Source organism: Etheostoma spectabile, chromosome 20 (assembly GCF_008692095.1).
Source record: "Etheostoma spectabile isolate EspeVRDwgs_2016 chromosome 20, UIUC_Espe_1.0, whole genome shotgun sequence".
In the NCBI taxonomy this organism is placed as follows: Eukaryota; Metazoa; Chordata; class Actinopteri; order Perciformes; family Percidae; genus Etheostoma; species Etheostoma spectabile.
Genome location: NC_045752.1, coordinates 20,552,829 through 20,562,254, shown reverse-complemented (window position 1 = coordinate 20,562,254; position 9,426 = coordinate 20,552,829). Strand labels below are relative to the sequence as shown.

The following is a 9,426-nucleotide window of genomic DNA, read 5'->3' as shown; positions in this document are numbered from 1 at the left end:
TTACCCCATGTCCGCTACGCCTTTGCATGTGATGTAGTGGCCCGGTTCTTGATTAAATCAGTCCCCCAACCAAAAGAGAGAGAGAGAGAGAGAGAGAGAGAGAGAGAGATAAAAAAAGAAAGAAAAAGATGCCTCTCTTAAAGAAAGACTTAAAAGGAGATGCCCCCAAGCTTAGTGACGATGGTATTAGGAAGTGCTGCTTAATTACAAGAGCAAACCTTGTGGATGGCCCCGAGATATTCATTTTAGGAATTAATTTGGCACATAAAGAGATCATCAAATCTAAACAGCCCTATGGCGTAGGAGGTCTTATCCACACAGCAGGCGGATATTAGCCCAGGCTTTTCATTTCTACACTTTTTTTGTGATGGATATCAGACGAGAAAGTCAACGACTTGATGATCATAGCAACCCTGCCTTTATTATAGATTACCTGCTTTTTGCATATGTGTGTATGTGGGCAACCAAATGTAATTGTATGGTTGCATTTGAAACCATGGGCATCAATAAGTTGCTATAACAGCCTTTATTTTTTTCTGAAAATGATTTCACTCATTTTTTTGAAGCCTGGCTGCCGGATAATAACACTTTCACTGTACTTTCACCTTTTCTCAGATGGAAGTCATAATTCACAGGGCAACCTCCAGCACACCCAGTAGAGTGTGCACCCCATGTCGGCTTGGTCCTTTGCAGCGGTTTGAATCCAACCTGCGGCCCTTTGCTGCTTCTCCTCCCCCCCTCTCTTCCCCCTTTCCTGTCTAGCCATTGTCACTATCAAATAAAGTTTTTTTTTTTTTTATTCATAATTCACATGGACCATCAAATCCATTGTTAGATTATGTAATTTTTGGCAATTAAATGCTGTTGTTTTTCCTGGAACAGCAGTCTCGGTTTTGCTTCCACTTAGCCAGAAGATCACCTAAATATCTCTGTTTTTCTAAAGAGCTGGGCCTAAACCAGGACTAAATAGACCCAGAACAATGTGGATGGGGTGCCCACATTTCTTGGCCACACACACCCTTGAAGTAGTTGCTAAGCTACATTTAAAAATTTCAAATATTGTAAATTAGACCTCAGTAAGCTCAACAAGTTCTGTCAAGGAATGCTCTGTACTCTTATTTCAACCTTGAGCTGCCTTTACAGGGGGGCCTAGACATCAATGAGTGTGTGTTGGTCAACGGAAAAAAGTGCAGAAGCATTTTTCAATGCCTTTCACCATGGATAGTGAAAGCATTTGCTAATATCATGTGGACATCTTTCCTGACCTTTTCCTTTGGCCTCACTCGGCTCTCCTCTGCATACCTGATGGGGCTTATGACTGACTGAAAAGAGGCCAGAGGGAAACACATAATCTGCTTTTAAGCATATGCTAATGCCCATGCACAGCGCTCATGTCTGCACCTCTTCATATTATTGTGACCTTGTTCAGAGACAGGTAGATGGAAATAGAAAGGGTGGGATGCAGAGGGACTGAAAGAGGTCAGATGGAGAGATTACGGACCGTCACAGGGACAGGGAGAGTCCAACGTAAAGGGAATTGCTGTCATTAGAAAGACTTGTATTCGTTGTTTATGAAAAACAGTGGCTGGAATGGCTGGAATATGTCATTCCAGCCACATTCCGTGGCTGTTCCCTTTGGAAGGGTTTGGAACAGGCTCCAGTGCAATGATAAGGCATGTGATATGACTGAAAACTTCAAATCTAATTTAAAGACCCATTTTTCACTTGCTATTAAACATTCAATGACATGGTGCTTTTTGGATACTTTTATATAGACCTTAGTGGTCCCCTAATACCATCTGAAGTATATTTCCCAAAATGTAGCCTTGGTTCCGAATTACAGCCACTAGAGCCAGTCCCACAAAGAGCTTTCCTACAACTGTGCCATTTGTGAGTCTGTAGCTTTTGAGGAGGAGAGAGGGGGGGCAAGGTGGAGGCTGGGGGTGTGGTCTTGACCAACTGCCACTTTGCTCATTTGAAATTTGGTGGGCCAACTTCTCTACGCGGGCAAAGCAGAGAAAGGGGAGACAACCTTGCCCCTTATGACCTCACAAGGGGCAGGATTCCAGATCAGCCCATCTGAGATTTCATTTTCTTAAAAGCAAAGCAGGATACCCAGGGCTCTGTTCACACCTATCACCTTTTCTAGCCACTAGGGGAACATGGGCAGGCTGGGGGGACTCATATTAATGTTACAAAACCTATTAAAGTGACATTTTCATGCCGTGGGACCTTTGAGCGACTTCTGAGGTTGCCTGGCTTCTGTCTGGCCCCTCCTGATCCGTCTTTTTATTGCCTATACCGTTTTTAAGCCATTGCTGATTAAATTCACTTTTCTAACTTCCTTCTTTTTTGACGTTTGTTTCACCATGCAAGTTGTTTTGTGATGTTGTGTGCTATGCAAACACAACATGTAGCCTTCTGTTGTTTTATCTGTGTATCAAGGGATACTTCACCCCATTCACCCTGGTTCAAGACTACTTGACAACAACAACTTGACAAATAATATAACTATCAATGCAAACATATAACACATTTCCCACTTTCTGAAAATTGTTGTGGATAGCAAGAATACTTTTTCTACCAGAAACCACAAGTACTCTGTGAATGGTCATGAACATACTCATTGTTATATGGCATGTTTGACTTATTTGTAATTCCAACAAGACATTTTTTTGAATCTTCTACTTGGAGGATGTCACGCTATTTAAATTTGAAGCACACTATAACTTTGTCGTACGTATACATAATAAATTTCGAGTTTCCCTATCACTCACCATTAAAAAAATGCCAAAAACTGAAATAGAAATGAATTTATGAATTTACATGAATTTAACAAGCTAAAACAATAACAAAAAACATTAATCCTGCCCATTGGTAGCTTAGCGACCATGTTGTTGTTCAAGAAACTGAATTTATCACGGATTGACACGATTATTGATTTTCTCCTTTGCAAATTCAGTCATTCATACCAAAAAGCAATCTGGAATGAATACACTTTTTTTTTTAAATGTGGTTATGTAAAAAGGTCTATTTAACTAAAGTAAAGTTAAAGTAAAAGGATTTACCCACTTTAGGTTGACCACTATGTAAGCCAATACATTCATCCAAGTAAGTACTGTAAGTCATTTGTGCTGCACATTCTATATTTTCAGCATCTTGTATGCATATCTTTGTGCATGCATATTTTCAATCACTAATTATTGCGTATAAATTATTCAATGACTAATTATCGCTTCTGCTTTATTTCTTTGAATATCACATTTGGTATACTGTTTGATGAGGGGTTAGTGTCCTTACAAACGGATGTTCTTGAGTAAAGCACTGAACATCGATCTGCCCCAGTGAAAAAGGTTATGTCTGAGCAGCTCTGAGAATGAACAGAGATGTGCATCTATGCACTGTGAATAGTTTAGTTTAGTTGAATTCCTCTGGATAAATGGGTTTAAATTTCAGACTTTTTAGGACAACTTTTTGTACACCAGCAAACAAAGACAACAAAAAAACTGCTCCAAGGAATATAGTGATTATTGGCTGACGTGAAAGTCAAGAAACAATGACCAGTGTTGGTTTTTACTTAGTGTGTGTGTTTGTGTGTGTGTGTTTGTGTGAAGTCTGCTTACATTGGTTATGACTACAGGTGTCACATCAGTGAATGATATGAATGTCTCTGTCACAGGTCATGCAGATTAGTCAGGAACAGGTTGCTAAACTTCAGGTGAGAGGAACAGGCACACTTACACACACACACACACACACACACACACACACACACAGACCTCGAAAGACCTCGAAGCTGTGGTCATTGCTGTGTACATGCATGATTCACCATGTTAGTGATATTTTGATATCCTGCGGCTTTCACAAGATTACCAGCTTATCCAGCCTGGCTGTGGGCTGTGTGTGTGTGTGTGTGTGTGTGTGTGTGTGTGTGTGTGTGTGTGTGTGTGTGTGTGTGTGTGTGTGGGAGAGTGTGGAGTATGTCCTCGGCAAATAGCTTGGTCTACCACAGATGTAGTCCAATAACAAGTCTCTATGAGTCATGACTCTGAGACGCTGACACTCTATCTACTGTTAGAAGTCACTACAGCTTTGCTGACACAAGCTGGTGTGTAAAATTTGTGTCTGAACCACCCCAGGATCTGACTGGACCACATGGGGCTCGGTCTGGGTTCAGATGACTTTGCAATATTTTGCGCCTGCCCTTCCAAAATGTTATTGAAGAATCAGCTTATCAGCTTAGATTGGTTGTACTGTTTTCTCGTTATTAGTGAATTACTGGTTTTACTAATTTAGGCTTTACGTTGGGCTCAATAAACGCCCAGCATTGTTGACTTAACTTTAAATTCAAGATTGGCTTTCAGACATGTCCTTCAGCCTTCTTTAAGGAATTTGTAACAAAGCCAACAAGTGATTGTGTCCTGCGCTTAGCGCCGCCCATGACGATTCTGATCGGTTTAAAGAAATGCCAATAAACCAGAGCAAGTTTTCCTCCCGTCACAGAATGACGTGTGGACTAGCCAGACCTTCCTCCGCAGCACTGTGGAGGGAGGTCTGGCAATGCAAGACTAATCAATACACAAATGTGTGTAAGTCTACAGAGACATCAGTGGGATGTAATCTGAGAGACAGTCTGTTGCAAAAGAATACGTCTCAGGTACATTAAGTTAATGGATCGGCTCTCAGATCTTCCATCAAATTTTGAGATCCAACGTGCACAGGCAGATTTAGTGCTTGTCCTACTTCTTTTGTAATATATAGTGATGTCCCAATGAACTGTCATGTCATGAAGCCTTTTCTTTATTGTCTGAGCCCAATGGATGGCACTTTCTGTTTAATTAAAGATTAAAAGCACAGTGGATTGCCATTCCTTGAACCTTTTCCTTTAAACAAAGAGCCATCTATTATAGTGGGATGAACAAATACAACTAGTGGTTCACGAAGCTTCATTTGGACATCACTAGTAATAAGATGTCAGTAATATGGTTTTAAATTATGGCACTTTTCATCCAACGATTAACATTGGAAATTTAAGCATTTAGCAGTGTAATGGATTGCTTTGTGACTTTTAGTTCCCCTTGATTGTTTTGCTCTCTAGTTGAAATGATTTTCTTTATTTTTTAAGATTATCTTTGGGGGCTTTTTTCCCTTTATTATAGTGATAGTGCATAGACTGGAAATGATGATGGCATAAAACACAAAGCAATGGGCCGCAGGTCGGATTTGAACCCTGCTCCGCTTCAGGACTCAGCCAACATGCGGCAAACGCTAGAGACTGCCCCAGTTGAAATGATTTTCCATGAGTTTGTGAAGGCCCTCCACACAGGCGGAGACAGTGTGTTTGCCTCTGCTCTGCTGCTGTTTGTTGAGTGCACTACCCTCCCAATGAGCCTGCGAAGACGTCTCCTGTGTTTGTTTGCAGATACCTTCTCAAAAACGTATTTCATACTCAATTGACCTGCTGAAAAATGCTGAATCCTTTAAAAAAGTCCAACTCGCTAGATACGTGTTGGTTCAAGTCTGTCACTAGCCTGTCTGCAACTAAATTTATATTATTGCAACACCCATAGAAGGCTAAAGAACTGACATTCACACCATCTAAAATTATCACAATCACGAGATCTAATGGATTTCATCCAATCAAGGGTCACACCCACACACAGTGTCTATTATAAAGTACAACTAATTTGAATGTTTAAAATTAATGTGTGGTGGGTGTTGACCAGTTAATGTCTCAGTAAATGTAATTACAACATTGTGTACTGACCCGAAATAAGTTGGAGGATATGTTTCCAAATTCAGCTGAGGCTTTAATGTCATTCATTTTCAGGTATTTGGTCATAAATCAGAGCATTGAATAAACTGAAATTTTGACCTGATGATGGCGTTAGATTAAACAACCCTAGTCGAGACCAGGGTTAGTGGTTGACTGCCTGCCTGATGGACTGACCTACATAAATTCATAACCCTAGCACACAATCAAAAAACATAGCATTAGGAGTGCACTTCAGTCAATGTGTAGCTCTTTTAATATGTACTGTGCTAGAGTGAGTAGAGCTTCTTTCCTGTCAGTGTCATGTGTCAGCAACAGCTGTTTGCTAAGCAGTGGTGTGCCCCACAGATGACTTTAAACAGAAATTAAAGACTGAGGCCAATTCATATTAGGCCAATGTGCCACTACCAGACAAGTTTCCAACAAGTCTACACACTCCCCATCTTCCACCCCACAGCACAACAAGCAGCCAGTGTCATTAGATGTCGGCTTGGCTAGTACCGTTCCCCTAGACGTTCCTTTGATCTGAATGAAAGGCTATTTAACAATCTAAGCGCACGGCGTGGTAGAAAAAAGGGTCCATGTGCCAGGCGCATGGTTCAAAAGGGTTGTTCTTAGTGTCTTCATTAATCCTAGGTGTGTTTTGGGCGTAACATGCAATGAACCAATCAGAATGTCATCTCCCATTCCCTTTAAAAGCCAGGCGCGTTTTTACCTTGGTGCATGGCTATGATGATGGCTCATGTAAATGTGCTGTACTTTATATAGCGCTTTTCTAGTCTTAACGACTACTCAAAGCGCTTTTCCATAGTACAGGAACCATTCACCATTCATACACATTCATACACTGTGGCCAAGGCTGCCAGCTGCTCATCAGATAAACACTCACACACATTTACACTCCGATGACGCAGCATCGGGGGATACTCGGAGTTCAATGTCTTGCCCAAAGACACTTCGACATGCGACTGCAGGGCCAGGGATTGAACCACCAACCTTCCGATTGGCAGGCAAACGCTCCACACTGAGCCACAGCCGCCCAGGAGAAAGCAGGAAGTAATATTTAAACATATTTTATTTCCATATGTTTACGTTTTAACGCTGTAGAACTCCTCTCCCGCTCTGCAAAAGGCAGACTAGTGGACATCCGGGCACTCACTGCCAGCGGACTGTTTGAAAATGAGTTGAACGGCTTACAATACTTCTGCATATGTACTAACTGTGTTACTATTTACAGTATATGCACAAACAGGTGCCAATTAAGGGGAAGAAAAGTAAGAAACTAAGAGGAAAGAAAAGAAAATTAAAAAAACATCAGTCAAATTAGAAAGACAAATTAGAAGCAAGAGCCGGTTGATTGTAGATAATTAAAGAAAGATGCCTTAAAGAAACCAAATGAAGTAATAGATCCAAGTGAGCTGGGCAAGGTGTTCCAATCAGATGGCGCTTTAACTTTAATGGCACGTCGCCCAATTTATTTAGAAATTCTGGGAACAAAGAAAAAGGGTTACTAAGTATGTCTCAGACTATATGTTGATCTACATGGGATTAAAAGTTTTAGATAAGGAGGATAGAGAAAATGGATTTAAAAGTAAACTGCAGTCAGGGAAAAGGCTGTCTTGAAGTAGGTGTTAACAAGTTAAGCGACTCACATATCAGGCAATGATGGTACTATAATAGCGCGTTCTATTCAGTTGGAACTCAGAAGCCAAAGTTGGGATGACGTCAACAGTAGCCTTTCATCCTTTAACCTCTTTCCAGGTGAAGGCTTACACTGACTTGGTGTTGTGTTTTTAATCTCAACATGCAGTTGGATTAACTAATAATGGAAGAAACTGCATCTCCTTATGACATTTTATGGGATTTAACTTTAACTCATTGATTTCTCTCTTCCTTATCTTGCAACGTTTATTCAACCTACTCTCCATCTTTAATATCTCACTTCAATGTATGTACTCTACGGCCCCCTTTTTAACAAAGCCTCCCTTTTTTTTAAATTATTAATTTCCCACCAATAGCCTTTTTTTTCTTATTCACCTCCTTTATCTTCCCACGGATTTCTAATAATGAGTGTGTTGCATCGCCAAAACCATAGACATGTTTTCTGTTGTCAAAACTGAGCGGGGCTGCATCCAACATCTTTCCACAACAAGCCATCCTATGAGCAAGCCAACTTTACGAAGCAGTTTGGCAGATGTGGATGTTTGTTTTTCATTCTTCACATCACTACTCTGTTTGAGAGTGGGCACCCTTCTCACGTGTCATTTAGTCTCTTACCTCTTTGTGACTGCTGCATTTTTGCGCCGTCTTCGGTTGAGGCTGTACATATAGTAGAGCATATAGCAATGTTTTGTGTTGCCGTTCTAAACTCTGGTGGATTTCTGAGGACTACGGTTAACTGCTCGTCAGATCTCCGCAGAGTGAATCCAGACAGCTAGCTAGACTATCTGTCCAATCCAAGTTCTCTGTTGCACGACTAAAACAACCTTTGAACGTACACGTTGCACCAAAACAAGTTCCTTCATGAGGCTATTTTGCAGAGGCATCAAGGCGTCCGATGCTTAGCGTCACACAAGATGATTGTTATTGGTTTAAATAAATGCCAATCAACCACAGCACATTTTTCTTCCATCCAGGAATGCTGCATGAACTAGCCAGACCCTCCTATGCAGCGCTGTGGAGGAAGGTCTGACAATGGAAGGACGGCGATATCACATTTGTTTCAAACACACCCCGCCCTTTATTCCCTAGAACATTCCCTTTCTTTTTCCAACAAACCACTCTCCCTTCTCTGACTACTAATCATTTATCCATCCCCACAAGTCTCTAGCCTTCGTTTGCCCCAGTGTGTGTCTGTGTGTCTGTATTTACATCCCTGGCATCCTGCCAGTTCTCAGAGTTGCGTCTCGGGTCCCTGTGGTTAGCCAATCAAAAGTCCAGAGGGGGGGAATTGTATTGGTGTAATGCACCATCATCATGCAGGGCCATCACCCCCTGGGGCGACCACTGCTTTCATTCCATGAGTGTGTTTGTGCAGATGCTAAATAGTAAATTCATGCTGATTTGATTGTGCCTCTCTGGCTTTGATGTTAACCATGACAACAAGTGCCAATTACAGGGACTCCCGTTTGGACCAAACCAGCATGTCAGCTGCATTCACACTGACGTCAGATTATGACAACAAGACAGATAATGACATGTCTGTTCCCCCGCAGTATTTACTGATGAGTCCACTTCCTTCAACGCTGTAACAGCTATCTAATTGTTCCCCCCCTGCAAGCTCTGGGTCTTTTCTCTGCTCAAATCCAAAAAGTCGTGTGTGACACAGTCAAGGGCTCAAAGCGATTTCTAATAGGAGAAGCTGCCATGTTATGTAAGAAGGACGGTTCAGTAATTGGGTTAACTTTGTTTCGTCAACTCGTCTCCAGTGCGTCACACTTCATCATTGAGCCGGCAGGGCCCAAGTCCAAAAAGTAAACCACTCTGCAAGCTCCATTAGACCATATTAAGAAAGATTAAGGCCACCATTTTGACGCTTGTAACTTAGGGGATGCCCTGGTGTTCATTTGTAATGACTGATTCTCTGTTTTTGGTTTAGCAAGAGGGATTAGTCAAATGGTTCCACTCTGTCTCCCTCCTACCTTCAATCCTGC

General features: G+C 41.5%; 1 long non-coding RNA gene across 1 annotated transcript in view; it reads right to left on the bottom strand.

Annotated features, from left to right (window-relative positions):
• Positions 1-6,850: 6,850 nt before the first annotated feature.
• Positions 6,851-9,426, bottom strand: part of LOC116669849 (uncharacterized) — a 6,246-nt gene continuing 3,670 nt past the window's right edge. The window contains exon 3 of the long non-coding RNA XR_004326874.1: positions 6,851-6,942. This is a non-coding gene — a long non-coding RNA (uncharacterized LOC116669849). The remainder of the gene's footprint in view (positions 6,943-9,426) is intronic.